The sequence below is a fragment of the Ipomoea nil genome, unplaced genomic scaffold (assembly GCF_001879475.1).
Source record: "Ipomoea nil cultivar Tokyo-kokei standard unplaced genomic scaffold, Asagao_1.1 scaffold1570, whole genome shotgun sequence".
NCBI lineage: Eukaryota > Viridiplantae > Streptophyta > Magnoliopsida > Solanales > Convolvulaceae > Ipomoea > Ipomoea nil.
In genome coordinates this window covers 327,232-342,132 of record NW_017617998.1, presented here as the reverse complement: position 1 = coordinate 342,132, position 14,901 = coordinate 327,232, and the positions used below count along the sequence as shown (strand labels likewise).

At 33.7% G+C, this 14,901-nt stretch overlaps 8 non-coding genes across 8 annotated transcripts; all 8 read right to left on the bottom strand.

The window, feature by feature from the left end:
- Positions 1–41: 41 nt before the first annotated feature.
- Positions 42–115, bottom strand: TRNAV-AAC. The gene has a single exon. It is a non-coding gene; the product is annotated as a tRNA-Val (tRNA).
- A 1,947-nt stretch (positions 116–2,062) lies between these two features.
- On the bottom strand, positions 2,063–2,136 carry TRNAV-AAC. Its single transcript has one exon. It is a non-coding gene; the product is annotated as a tRNA-Val (tRNA).
- Positions 2,137–2,539: 403 nt separating this feature from the next.
- On the bottom strand, positions 2,540–2,613 carry TRNAV-AAC. Its single transcript has one exon. It is a non-coding gene; the product is annotated as a tRNA-Val (tRNA).
- Positions 2,614–3,016: 403 nt separating this feature from the next.
- On the bottom strand, positions 3,017–3,090 carry TRNAV-AAC. The gene has a single exon. It is a non-coding gene; the product is annotated as a tRNA-Val (tRNA).
- A 3,421-nt stretch (positions 3,091–6,511) lies between these two features.
- On the bottom strand, positions 6,512–6,584 carry TRNAN-AUU. The gene has a single exon. It is a non-coding gene; the product is annotated as a tRNA-Asn (tRNA).
- Positions 6,585–8,074: 1,490 nt separating this feature from the next.
- TRNAN-AUU lies at positions 8,075–8,147 on the bottom strand. Its single transcript has one exon. It is a non-coding gene; the product is annotated as a tRNA-Asn (tRNA).
- Positions 8,148–9,633: 1,486 nt separating this feature from the next.
- On the bottom strand, positions 9,634–9,707 carry TRNAV-AAC. The gene has a single exon. It is a non-coding gene; the product is annotated as a tRNA-Val (tRNA).
- A 4,973-nt stretch (positions 9,708–14,680) lies between these two features.
- TRNAV-AAC lies at positions 14,681–14,754 on the bottom strand. The gene has a single exon. It is a non-coding gene; the product is annotated as a tRNA-Val (tRNA).
- Between the last annotated feature and the right edge of the window lie 147 nt (positions 14,755–14,901).

The window sequence follows — 14,901 nt, the reverse complement described above, 5'->3', positions numbered from 1 at the left end:
TTAGTGAAATAAATTTTGCAAACGGCAAATTTAACATTATTGGCTTTCGCCCGGACTTTAACCGGAGACCTTCAGTGTGTTAGACTGACGTGATAACCAACTACACCACGAAACCATTCGCGTTCACATTGGCAATCAATAATTACGTTACCAGCAAAGGACCATATTAGATGGAGATCACTTTATCAGTGGTGTTATGCTTTTCCCCACGCGTTTTGTTTAGTGTTGGGAAATCATTTTTTTTTCTGTGTGTTTTTATATCTCCAACTCCAAACATCAAATTGGATCCAACATGACTCACGCCTGAGCTACCCTATTTTTTTTAGCTTGTGAGAATGGAACGAAACGAGATAGATGAGAACAAAAATTGTTTCAGCTATTGTAGTATCATATGACTCACGCCTGAGCTACCCTATTTTTTTTTGGCTTGTGAGAATGGGAACGAAACGAGTTTGATGAGAATAAAAATTAATTCTGCAAGTTGAGTAGTATCATACTCAGAACAAAAAAAAAAGGTTGAGAAAGAAAAACTTTCTAATAATTATACTAGATGAATCCTGATTAAAAAATCAATTTTTTAGTGAAATAAATTTTGCAAACGGCAAATTTAACATTATTGGCTTTCGCACGGACTTTAACCGGAGACCTTCAGTGTGTTAGACTGACGTGATAACCAACTACACCACGAAACCATTCGCGTTCACATTGGCAATCAATAATTACGTTACCAGCAAAGGACCATATTAGATGGAGATCACTTTATCAGTGGTGTTATGCTTTTCCCCATGCGTTTTGTTTAGTGTTGGGAGAAATCATTTTTTTTCTGTGTGTTTTTATATCTCCAACTCCAAACATCAAATTGGATCCAACATGACTCACGCCTGAGCTACCCTATTTTTTTTTAGCTTGTGAGAATGGGAACGAAACGAGTTAGATGAGAATAAAAATTAATTCAGCAAGTTGAGTAGTATCATATTCAGAACAAAAAAAAAAGGGATGAGAAACAAAAACTTTCGAATAATTATACTAGATGAATCCTGATTAAAAAAACAATTTTTTAGTGAAATAAATTTTGCAAATGGCAAATTTAACATTATTGGCTTCGCCCGGACTTTAACAGGAGACCTTTTGTGTGTTAGACTGACGTGATTACCAACTACACCATGAAACCATTCGCATTCACATTCTGTCTCAAACTCCAAACATCAAAATGGTCCAACATGACTCAGGCCTGAGCTACTCTATTTTATTTTAGCTTGTGAGAATGGGAACGAAACGAGATAGATGAGAAAAAAATTTGGTTCAGCTAGTTGAGTAGTATCATATTCAGATAAAAAAAAAAAAGATGAGATAGAAAAACTTTCAAATAATCTGATTAGATGAATCTTGATAAAAAAAAAACAATTTTTTAGTGAAATAAATTTTGCAAACGGCAAATTTAACATTATTGGCTTCGCCCAGAGTTTAACAGGAGACCTTTAGTGTGTTAGACTGACGTGATTACCAACTGCACCACGAAACCATTCGCGTTCACATTTGCAATCAATAATTACGTTACCAGCAAATGACCATATTAGATGGAGATCACTTTATCAGTGGTGTGATGCTTTTCCCCATGCGTTTTGTTTAGTGTTAAAGAAATAAATTTTTTTTTTCTGTGTCTTTTTCTGTCTCAAACTCCAAACATCAAAATGGGTCCAACATAACTCAGGGTCCAACATAACTCAGGCCTGAGCTACTCTATTGGCTTCGCCCGGACTTGAACCGGAGACCTTCAGTGAAATCATTTTTTTTCTGTGTGTTTATATATCTCCAACTCCAAACATAAAAATGGGTCCAACATGACTCAGGCCTGAGCTACTCTATTTTATTTTTAGCTTGTGAGAATGGGAACGAAACGAGATAGATGAGAACAAAAATTGTTTCAGCTAGTTGAGTAGTATCATATTCAGTTAAAAAAAAAAAAGATGAGATAGAAAAACTTTCTAATAATCTGATTAGATGAATCTAGATTAAAAAAATCAATTTTTTAGTGAAATAAATTTTGCAAATTGCAAATTATTAGCTTCGCCCGGACTTTAACCGGAGACCTTCAGTGTGTTAGACTGACGTGATAACCAACTACACCACGAAACCATTCGCGCTCACATTGGCAATCAATAATTACGTTACCAGCAAAGGACCATATTAGATGGAGATCACTTTATCAGTGGTGTTATGCTTTTCCCCATGCGTTTTGTTTAGTGTTGGGGAAATCATTTTTTTTCTGTGTGTTTTTATATCTCCAACTCCAAACATCAAATTGGATCCAACATGACTCACGCCTGAGCTACCATATTTTTTTTAGCTTGTGAGAATGGGAACGAAACGAGATAGATGAGAACAAAAATTGTTTCAGCTAGTTGAGTAGTATCATATTCAGATAAAAAAAAAAAAGATGAGATAGAAAAACTTTCTAATAATCTGATTAGATGAATCTAGATTAAAAAAATCAATTTTTTAGTGAAATAAATTTTGCAAATTGCAAATTTGACATTATTGGCTTCGCCCGGACTTGAACCGGAGACTTTCAGTGTGTTAGACTGATGTGATAACCAACTACACCACGAAACCATTCGCGTTCACATTGGCAATCAATAATTACGTTACCAGCAAAGGACCATATTAGATGGAGATCACTTTATCAGTGGTGTTATGCTTTTCCCCACGGGTTTTGTTTAGTGTTGGAGAAATCATTTTTTTTTCTGTGTGTTTTTATATCTCCAACTCCAAATATCAAATTGGATCCAACATGACTCACGCCTGAGCTACCCAATTTTTTTTTAGCTTGTTAGAATGGGAACGAAACGAGTTAGATGAGAATAAAAATTAATTCTGCAAGTTGAGTAGTATCATATTCAGAACAAAAAAAAATGCTGAGAAAGAAAAACTTTCTAATAATTATACTAGATGAATCCTGATTAAAAAATCAATTTTTTAGTGAAATAAATTTTGCAAACGGCAAATTTTACATTATTGGCTTCGCCCGGACTTTAACCAGAGACCTTCAGTGTGTTAGACTGACGTGATAACCAACTACACCACGAAACCATTCGCGTTCACATTGGCAATCAATAATTACGTTACCAGCAAAGGACCATATTAGATGGAGATCACTTTATCAGTGGTGTTATGCTTTTCCCCACGCGTTTTGTTTAGTGTTGGAGAAATCATTTTTTTTTCTGTGTGTTTTTATATCTCCAACTCCAAACATCAAATTGGATCCAACATGACTCACGCCTGAGCTACCCAATTTTTTTTTAGCTTGTTAGAATGGGAACGAAACGAGTTAGATGACAATAAAAATTAATTCAGCAAGTTGAGTAGTATCATATTCAGAACAAAAAAAAGGTTGAGAAAGAAAAACATTCTAATAATTATACTAGATGAATCCTGATTAAAAAATCAATTTTATAGTGAAATAAATTTTGCAAACGGCAAATTTAACATTAATGGCTTCGCACGGACTTTAACCGGAGACCTTCAGTGTGTTAGACTGACGTGATAACCAACTACACCATGAAACCATTCGCGTTCACATTGGCAATAAATAATTACGTTACAGCAAAGGACCATATTAGATGGAGATCACTTTATCAGTGGTGTTATGCTTTTCCCCATGCGTTTTGTTTAGTGTTGGAGAAATCATTTTTTTTCTGTGTGTTTTTATATCTCCAACTCCAAACATCAAATTGGATCCAACATGACTCACGCCTGAGCTACCCTATTTTTTTTTTTTAACTTGTGAGAATGGGAACGAAACGAGTTAAATGAGAATAAAAATTAATTCAGCAAGTTGAGTAGAATCATATTCAGAACAAAAAAAAAAGGGATGAGAAACAAAAACTTTCGAATAATTATACTAGATGAATCCTGATTAAAAAAACAATTTTTTAGTGAAATAAATTTTGCAAATGGCAAATTTAACATTATTGGCTTCGCCCGGACTTTAACAGGAGACCTTTTGTGTGTTAGACTGACGTGATTACCAACTACACCATGAAACCATTCGCATTCACATTCTGTCTCAAACTCCAAACATCAAAATGGGTCCAACATGACTCAGGCCTGAGCTACTCTATTTTATTTTTAGCTTGTGAGAATGGGAACGAAACGAGATAGATGAGAAAAAAATTTGGTTCAGCTAGTTGAGTAGTATCATATTCAGATAAAAAAAAAAAGATGAGATAGAAAAACTTTCAAATAATCTGATTAGATGAATCTTGATAAAAAAAAAAACAATTTTTTAGTGAAATAAATTTTGCAAACGGCAAATTTAACATTATTGGCTTCGCCCAGAGTTTAACAGGAGACCTTTAGTGTGTTAGACTGACGTGATTACCAACTGCACCACGAAACCATTCGCGTTCACATTTGCAATCAATAATTACGTTACCAGCAAATGACCATATTAGATGGAGATCACTTTATCAGTGGTGTGATGCTTTTCCCCATGCGTTTTGTTTAGTGTTAAAGAAATAAATTTTTTTTTTCTGTGTCTTTTTCTGTCTCAAACTCCAAACATCAAAATGGGTCCAACATAACTCAGGGTCCAACATAACTCAGGCCTGAGCTACTCTATTGGCTTCGCCCGGACTTGAACCGGAGACCTTCAGTGAAATCATTTTTTTTCTGTGTGTTTATATATCTCCAACTCCAAACATAAAAATGGGTCCAACATGACTCAGGCCTGAGCTACTCTATTTTATTTTTAGCTTGTGAGAATGGGAACGAAACGAGATAGATGAGAACAAAAATTGTTTCAGCTAGTTGAGTAGTATCATATTCAGTTAAAAAAAAAAAAGATGAGATAGAAAAACTTTCTAATAATCTGATTAGATGAATCTTGATTAAAAAAATCAATTTTTTAGTGCAATAAATTTTGCAAATTGGAAATTTTACTTTATTAGCTTCGCCCAGACTTGAACCGGAGACCTTCAGTGTAATAGAAGGACGTGATAACCAACTACACCACGAAACCATTCGCATTCACATTGGCAAATAATAATTACGTTACCAGCAAAGGACCATATTAGATGGAGATCACTTTATCAGTGGTGTGATGCTTTTCCCCATGCGTTTTGTTTAGTGTTGGAGAAATCATTTTTTTTCTGTGTTTTTATATCTCCAACTCCAAACATCAAATTAGAACCAACATGACTCACGCCTGAGCTACCCTTTTTTTTTTAGCTTGTGAGAATGGGAACGAAACGAGTTAGATGAGAATAAAAATTAATTCAGCAAGTTGAGTAGTATCATATTCAGAACAAAAAAAAAAGGTTGAGAAAGAAAAACATTCTAATAATTATACTAGATGAATCCTGATTAAAAAATCAATTTTTTTGTGAAATAAATTTTGCAAACGGCAATTTTAACATTATTGGTTTCGCCCGGACTGTAACAGGAGACCTTCAATGTGTTAGACTGACGTGATTACCAACTACACCACGAAACCATTCCCGTTCACATTTGCAATCAATAATTACGTTGCCAGCAAAGGACCATATTAGATGGAGATCACTTTATCAGTGGTGTGTTGTTTTTCCCAATGCGTTTTGTTTAGTGTTAAAGAAATCAATTTTTTTTTACTGTGTCTTTTTCTGTCTCAAACTCCAAACATCAAAATGGGTCCAACATGACTCAGGCCTGAGCAACTCTATTTTATTTTTAGCTTGTGAGAATGGGAACGAAACGAGATAGATGAGAACAAAAATTGTTTCAGCTAGTTGAGTAGTATCATATTCAGATAAAAAAAAAAAAACATATGAGATAGAAAAACTTTCTAATAATCTGATTAGATGAATCTTGATAAAAGAAAACAATTTTTTAGTGAAATAAATTTTGCAAACGGCAAATTTAACATTATTGGCTTCGCCCGGAGTTTAACAGGAGACCTTTAGTGTGTTAGACTGACGTGATAACCAACTGCACCACGAAACCATTCTCATTCACATTTCCAATCAATAATTACGTTACCAGCAAATGACCATATTAGATGGAGATCACTTTATCAGTGGTGTGATGCTTTTCCCCATGCGTTTTGTTTAGTGTTAAAGAAATCAATTTTTTTTTTCTGTGTCTTTTTCTGTCTCAAACTCCAAACATCAAAATGGGTCCAACATAACTCAGGCCTGAACTACTCTATTGGCTTCGCCCGGACTTGAACCGGAGACCTTCAGTGAAATCATTTTTTTTTCTGTGTGTTTATATATCTCCAACTCCAAACATAAAAATGGGTCCAACATGACTCAGGCCTGAGCTACTCTATTTTATTTTTAGCTTGTGAGAATGGGAACGAAACGAGATAGATGAGAACAAAAATTGTTTCAGCTAGTTGAGTAGTATCATATTCGGTTAAAAAAAAAAAAAGATGAGATAGAAAAACTTTCTAATAATCTGATTAGATGAATCTTGATTAAAAAAATCAATTTTTTAGTGCAATAAATTTTGCAAATTGGAAATTTTACTTTATTGGCTTCACCCGGACTTGAACCGGAGACCTTCAGTGTAATAGAAGGACATGATACCAACTACACCACGAAACCATTCGCATTCACATTGGCAAATAATAATTACGTTACCAGCAAAGGATCATATTAGATGGAGATCACTTTATCAGTGGTGTGATGCTTTTCCCCATGCGTTTTGTTTAGTGTTGGAGAAATCATTTTTTTTCTGTGTTTTTATATCTCCAACTCCAAACATCAAATTGGATCCAACATGACTCACGCCTGAGCTACCCTTTTTTTTTAGCTTGTGAGAATGGGAACGAAACGAGTTAGATGAGAATAAAAATTAATTCAGCAAGTTGAGTAGTATCATATTCAGAACAAAAAAAAAAGGTTGAGAAAGAAAAACATTCTAATAATTATACTAGATGAATCCTGATTAAAAAATCAATTTTTTTGTGAAATAAATTTTGCAAACGGCAATTTTAACATTATTGGTTTCGCCCGGACTTTAACAGGAGACCTTCAATGTGTTAGACTGACGTGATTACCAACTACACCACGAAACCATTCCCGTTCACATTTGCAATCAATAATTACGTTGCCAGCAAAGGACCATATTAGATGGAGATCACTTTATCAGTGGTGTGTTGTTTTTCCCAATGCGTTTTGTTTAGTGTTAAAGAAATCAATTTTTTTTTACTGTGTCTTTTTCTGTCTCAAACTCCAAACATCAAAATGGGTCCAACATGACTCAGGCCTGAGCAACTCTATTTTATTTTTAGCTTGTGAGAATGGGAACGAAACGAGATAGATGAGAACAAAAATTGTTTCAGCTAGTTGAGTAGTATCATATTCAGATAAAAAAAAAAAAAACATATGAGATAGAAAAACTTTCTAATAATCTGATTAGATGAATCTTGATAAAAGAAAACAATTTTTTAGTGAAATAAATTTTGCAAACGGCAAATTTAACATTATTGGCTTCGCCCGGAGTTTAACAGGAGACCTTTAGTGTGTTAGACTGACGTGATAACCAACTGCACCACGAAACCATTCTCATTCACATTTCCAATCAATAATTACGTTACCAGCAAATGACCATATTAGATGGAGATCACTTTATCAGTGGTGTGATGCTTTTCCCCATGCGTTTTGTTTAGTGTTAAAGAAATCAATTTTTTTTTTCTGTGTCTTTTTCTGTCTCAAACTCCAAACATCAAAATGGGTCCAACATAACTCAGGCCTGAGCTACTCTATTGGCTCCGCCCGGACTTGAACCGGAGACCTTCAGTGAAATCATTTTTTTTTCTGTGTGTTTATATATCTCCAACTCCAAACATAAAAATGGGTCCAACATGACTCAGGCCTGAGCTACTCTATTTTATTTTTAGCTTGTGAGAATGGGAACGAAACGAGATAGATGAGAACAAAAATTGTTTCAGCTAGTTGAGTAGTATCATATTCGGTTAAAAAAAAAAAAAATGAGATAGAAAAACTTTCTAATAATCTGATTAGATGAATCTTGATTAAAAAAATCAATTTTTTAGTGCAATAAATTTTGCAAATTGGAAATTTTACTTTATTGGCTTCACCCGGACTTGAACCGGAGACCTTCAGTGTAATAGAAGGACATGATACCAACTACACCACGAAACCATTCGCATTCACATTGGCAAATAATAATTACGTTACCAGCAAATGACCATATTAGATGGAGATCACTTTATCAGTGGTGTGATGCTTTTCCCCATGCGTTTTGTTTAGTGTTGGAGAAATCATTTTTTTTCTGTGTTTTTATATCTCCAACTCCAAACATCAAATTGGATCCAACATGACTCACGCCTGAGCTACCCTTTTTTTTTAGCTTGTGAGAATGGGAACGAAACGAGTTAGATGAGAATAAAAATTAATTCAGCAAGTTGAGTAGTATCATATTCAGAACAAAAAAAAAAAAGGTTGAGAAAGAAAAACATTCTAATAATTATACTAGATGAATCCTGATTAAAAAATCAATTTTTTTGTGAAATAAATTTTGCAAACGGCAATTTTAACATTATTGGTTTCGCCCGGACTTTAACAGGAGACCTTCAATGTGTTAGACTGACGTGATTACCAACTACACCACGAAACCATTCCCGTTCACAATTGCAATCAATAATTACGTTACCAGCAAAGGACCATATTAGATGGAGATCACTTTATCAGTGGTGTGTTGTTTTTCCCAATGCGTTTTGTTTAGTGTTAAAGAAATCAATTTTTTTTTACTGTGTCTTTTTCTGTCTCAAACTCCAAACATCAAAATGGGTCCAACATGACTCAGGCCTGAGCAACTCTATTTTATTTTTAGCTTGTGAGAATGGGAACGAAACGAGATAGATGAGAACAAAAATTGTTTCAGCTAGTTGAGTAGTATCATATTCAGATAAAAAAAAAACAGATGAGATAGCAAAACTTTCTAATAATCTGATTAGATGAATCTTTATAAAAGAAAACAATTTTTTAGTGAAATAAATTTTGCAAACGGCAAATTTAACATTATTGGCTTCGCCCGGAGTTTAATAGGAGACCTTTAGTGTGTTAGACTGACGTGATAACCAACTGCACCACGAAACCATTCTCGTTCACATTTCCAATCAATAATTACGTTACCAGCAAATGACCATATTAGATGGAGATCACTTTATCAGTTGTGTGATGCTTTTCCCCATGCGTTTTGTTTAGTGTTAAAGAAATCAATTTTTTTTTCTGTGTCTTTTTCTGTCTCAAACTCCAAACATCAAAATGGGTCCAACATGACTCAGGCCTGAGCTACTCTATTGGCTTCGCCCGGACTTGAACCAGAGACCTTCAGTGAAATCATTTTTTTTTGTGTGTGTTTATATATCTCCAACTCCAAACATCAAAATGGGTCCAACATGACTCAGGCCTGAGCTACACTATTTTATTTTTAGCTTGTGAGAATGGGAACGAAACTAGATAGATGAGAACAAAAATCGTTTCAGCTAGTTGAGTAGTATCATATTCAGATAAAAAAAAAAAGATGAGATAGAAAAACTTTCTAATAATCTGATTAGATGAATCTTGATTAAAAAAATCAATTTTTTAGTGAAATAAATTTTGCAAATTGCAAATTTTACTTTATTGGCTTCGCCCGGACTTGAACCGGAGACCTTCAGTGTGTTAGACTGACGTGATAACCAACTACACCACGAAACCATTCGCATTCACATTTGCAATCAATAATTACGTTGACAGCAAAGGACCATATTAGATGGAGATCACTTTATCAGTGGTGTGATGTTTTTCCCCATGCGTTTTGTTTAGTGTTAAAGAAATCAATTTTTTTTTACTGTGTCTTTTTCTGTCTCAAACTCCAAACATCAAAATGGGTCCAACATGACTCAGGCCTGAGCTACTCTATTTTATTTTTAGCTTGTGAGAATGGGAACGAAACGAGATAGATGAGAACAAAAATTGTTTCAGCTAGTTGAGTAGTATCATATTCAGATAAAAAAAAAAAAACAGATGAGATAGAAAAACTTTCTAATTAGATGAATCTTGATTAAAAAAATCAATTTTTTAGTGGAATAAATTTTGCAAATTGCAAATTTTACTTTATTGGCTTCGCCCGGTCTTGAACCGCAGACCTTCAGTGAAATCATTTTTTTTTTCCGTGTCTTTATATATCTCAAACTCCAAACATCAAAATGGGTCCAACATGACTCAGGCCTGAGCTACTCTATTTTATTTTTAGCTTGTGAGAATGGGAAGGAAACGAGATAGATGAGAACAAAAATTGTTTCAGCTTGTTGAGTAGTATCATATTCAGATAAAAAAAAAAAGATGAGATAGAAAAACTTTCTAATAATCTGATTAGATGAATCTTGATTAAAAAAATCAATTTTTAAGTGAAATAAATTTTGCAAACGGCAATTTTAACATTATTGGCTTCGCCCGGACTTTAACAGGAGACCTTCAATGTGTTAGACTGACGTGATTACCAACTACACCACGAAACCATTCGCGTTCACATTTGCAATCAATAATTACGTTGCCAGCAAAGGACCATATTAGATGGAGATCACTTTATCAGTGGTGTGATGTTTTTCCCCATGCATTTTGTTTGGTGTTAAAGAAATCAATTTTTTTTTACTGTGTCTTTTTCTGTCTCAAACTCCAAACATCAAAATGGGTCCAACATGACTCAGGCCTGAGCTACTCTATTTTATTTTTAGCTTGTGAGAATGGGAACGAAACAAGATAGATGAGAACAAAAATTGTTTCAGCTAGTTGAGTAGTATCGTATTCAGATAAAAAAAAAAACAGATGAGATAGAAAAACTTTCTAATAATCTGATTAGATGAATCTTGATTAAAAAAATCAATTTTTTAGTTAAATAAATTTTGCAAATTGCAAATTTTACTTTATTGGCTTCGTAGACTGACGTGATAACCAACTACACCACAAAACCATTCGCCTTCACATTGGCAAATAATAATTACGTTACCAGCAAAGGACCATATTAGATGGAGATCACTTTATCAGTGGTGTGATGCTTTTCCCCATGCGTTTTGTTTAGTGTTGGAGAAATCATTTTTTTTTCTGTGTTTTTATATCTCCAACTCCAAACATCAAATTGGATCCAACATGACTCACGCCTGAGCTACCCTTTTTTTTTTAGCTTGTGAGAATGGGAACGAAACGAGTTAGATGAGAATAAAAATTAATTCAGCAAGTTGAGTAGTATCATATTCACAACAAAAAAAAAAAGGTTGAGAAAGAAAAACTTTCTAATAATTATACTAGATGAATCCTGATTAAAAAATCAATTTTTTTGTGAAATAAATTTTGCAAACGGCAATTTTAACATTATTGGCTTCGCCCGGACTTTAACAGGAGACCTTCAATGTGTTAGACTGACGTGATTACCAACTACACCACAAAACCATTCGCGTTCACATTTGCAATCAATAATTACGTTGCCAGCAAAGGACCATATTAGATGGAGATCACTTTATCAGTGGTGTGATGTTTTTCCCCATGCGTTTTGTTTAGTGTTAAAGAAATCAATTTTTTTTTTATTGTGTCTTTTTCTGTCTCAAACTCCAAACATCAAAATGGGTCCAACATGACTCAGGCCTGAGCTACTCTATTTTATTTTTAGCTTGTGAGAATGGAAACGAAACGAGATAGATGAGAACAAAAATTGTTTCAGCTAGTTGAGTAGTATCATATTCAGATAAAAAAAAACAGATGAGATAGAAAAACTTTCTAATAATCTGATTAGATGAATCTTGATTAAAAAAATCAATTTTTTAGTGAAATAAATTTTGCAAATTGCAAATTTTACTTTATTGGCTTCGTCCGGACTTGAACGGGAGACCTTCAGTGAAATCATTTTTTTTTCTGTGTGTTTATATATCTCCAACTCCAAACATCAAAATGGGTCCAACATGACTCAGGCCTGAGCTACTCTATTTTATTTTTAGCTTGTGAGAATGGGAACGAAAAGAGATAGATGAGAACAAAAATTGTTTCAGCTAGTTGAGTAGTATCATATTCAGATAAAAAAAAAAGGTGAGATAGAAAAACTTTCTAATAATCTGATTAGATGAATCTTGATTAAAAAAATCAATTTTTTAGTGAAATAAATTTTGCAAATTGCAAATTTTACTTTATTGGCTTCGCCCGGACTTGAACGGGAGACCTTCAGTGAAATCATTTTTTTTTTCTGCGTGTTTATATATCTCCAACTCCAAACATCAAAATGGGTCCAACATGACTCAGGCCTGAGCTACTCTATTTTATTTTTAGCTTGTGAGAATGGGAACGAAACGAGATAGATGAGAACAAAAATTGTTTCAGCTAGTTGAGTAGTATCATATTCAGATAAAAAAAAAATATGAGATAGAAAAACTTTCTAATAATCTGATTAGATGAATCTTGATTAAAAAAATCAATTTTTTAGTTAAATAAATTTTGCAAATTGCAAATTTTACTTTATTGGCTTCGTAGACTGACGTGATAACCAACTACACCACGAAACCATTCGCGTTCACATTGGCAAATAATAATTACGTTACCAGCAAAGGACCATATTAGATGGAGATCACTTTATCAGTGGTGTGATGCTTTTCCCCATGCGTTTTGTTTAGTGTTGGAGAAATCATTTTTTTTTCTGTGTTTTTATATCTCCAACTCCAAACATCAAATTGGATCCAACATGACTCACGCCTGAGCTACCCTTTTTTTTTTTAGCTTGTGAGAATGGGAACGAAACGAGTTAGATGAGAATAAAAATTAATTCAGCAAGTTGAGTAGTATCATATTCACAACAAAAAAAAAAAAGGTTGAGAAAGAAAAACTTTCTAATAATTATACTAGATGAATCCTGATTAAAAAATCAATTTTTTTGTGAAATAAATTTTGCAAACGGCAATTTTAACATTATTGGCTTCGCCCGGACTTTAACAGGAGACCTTCAATGTTTTAGACTGACGTGATTACCAACTACACCACGAAACCATTCGCGTTCACATTTGCAATCAATAATTACGTTGCCAGCAAAGGACCATATTAGATGGAGATCACTTTATCAGTGGTGTGATGTTTTTCCCCATGCGTTTTGTTTAGTGTTAAAGAAATCAATTTTTTTTATTGTGTCTTTTTCTGTCTCAAACTCCAAACATCAAAATGGGTCCAACATGACTCAGGCCTGAGCTACTCTATTTTATTTTTAGCTTGTGAGAATGGAAACGAAACGAGATAGATGAGAACAAAAATTGTTTCAGCTAGTTGAGTAGTATCATATTCAGATAAAAAAAAAACAGATGAGATAGAAAAACTTTCTAATAATCTGATTAGATGAATCTTGATTAAAAAAATCAATTTTTTAGTGAAATAAATTTTGCAAATTGCAAATTTTACTTTATTGGCTTCGTCCGGACTTGAACGGGAGACCTTCAGTGAAATCATTTTTTTTTCTGTGTGTTTATATATCTCCAACTCCAAACATCAAAATGGGTCCAACATGACTCAGGCCTGAGCTACTCTATTTTATTTTTAGTTTGTGAGAATGGGAACGAAAAGAGATAGATGAGAACAAAAATTGTTTCAGCTAGTTGAGTAGTATCATATTCAGATAAAAAAAAAAAAGATGAGATAGAAAAACTTTCTAATAATCTGATTAGATGAATCTTGATTAAAAAAATCAATTTTTTAGTGAAATAAATTTTGCAAATTGCAAATTTTACTTTATTGGCTTCGTAGACTGACGTGATAACCAACTACACCACGAAACCATTCGCGTTCACATTGGCAAATAATAATTACGTTACCTGCAAAGGACCATATTAGATGGAGATCACTTTATCAGTGGTGTGATGCTTTTCCCCATGCGTTTTGTTTAGTGTTGGAGAAATCATTTTTTTTCTGTGTGTTTTTATATCTCCAACTCCAAACATCAAATTGGATCCAACATGACTGACGCCTGAGCTACCCTTTTTTTTTGTTAGCTTGTGAGAATGGGAACGAAACGAGTTAGATGAGAATAAAAATTAATTCAGCAAGTTGAGTAGTATCATATTCAGAAAAAAAAAAAAGGTTGAGAAAGAAAAACTTTCTAATAATTATATTAGATGAATCCTGATTAAAAAATCAATTTTTTAGTGAAATAAATTTTGCAAACGGCAATTTTAACATTATTGGCTTCGCCCGGACTTTAACAGGAGACCATCAATGTGTTAGACTGACGTGATAACCAACTACACCACGAAACCATTCGCATTCACATTTGCAATCAATAATTACGTTACCAGCAAAGGACCATATTAGATGGAGATCACTTTATCAGTGGCGTGATGTTTTTCCCCATGCGTTTTGTTTAGTGTTAAAGAAATCAATTTTTTTTTTCTGTGTCTTTTTCTGTCTCAAACTCCAAACATCAAAATGGGTCCAACATGACTCAGGCCTGAGCTACTCTATTTTATTTTTAGCTTGTAGGAATGGGAACGAAACGAGATAGATGAGAACAAAAATTGGTTCAGCTAGTTGAGTAGTATCATATTCAGATAAAAAAAAAAAAGATGAGATAGAAAAACTTTCTAATAATCTGATTAGATTAATCTTGATTAAAAAATCAATTTTTTTTTTAGTGAAATAAATTTTACAACTAGCAAATTTAACATTATTGGCTTCGCCCAGACTTGAACCGGAGACCTTCAGTGTGTTAGACTGACGTGATAACCAACTACACCATGAAACCATTCACGTTCACATTGGCAATCAATAATTACGTTTCCAATAAAGGACCATATTAGATGGAGATCACTTTATCAGTGGTGGATGCTTTTCCCCATGCGTTTTGTTTAGTGGTGGAGAAATCATTTTTTTTTCTATGTGTTTTTATATC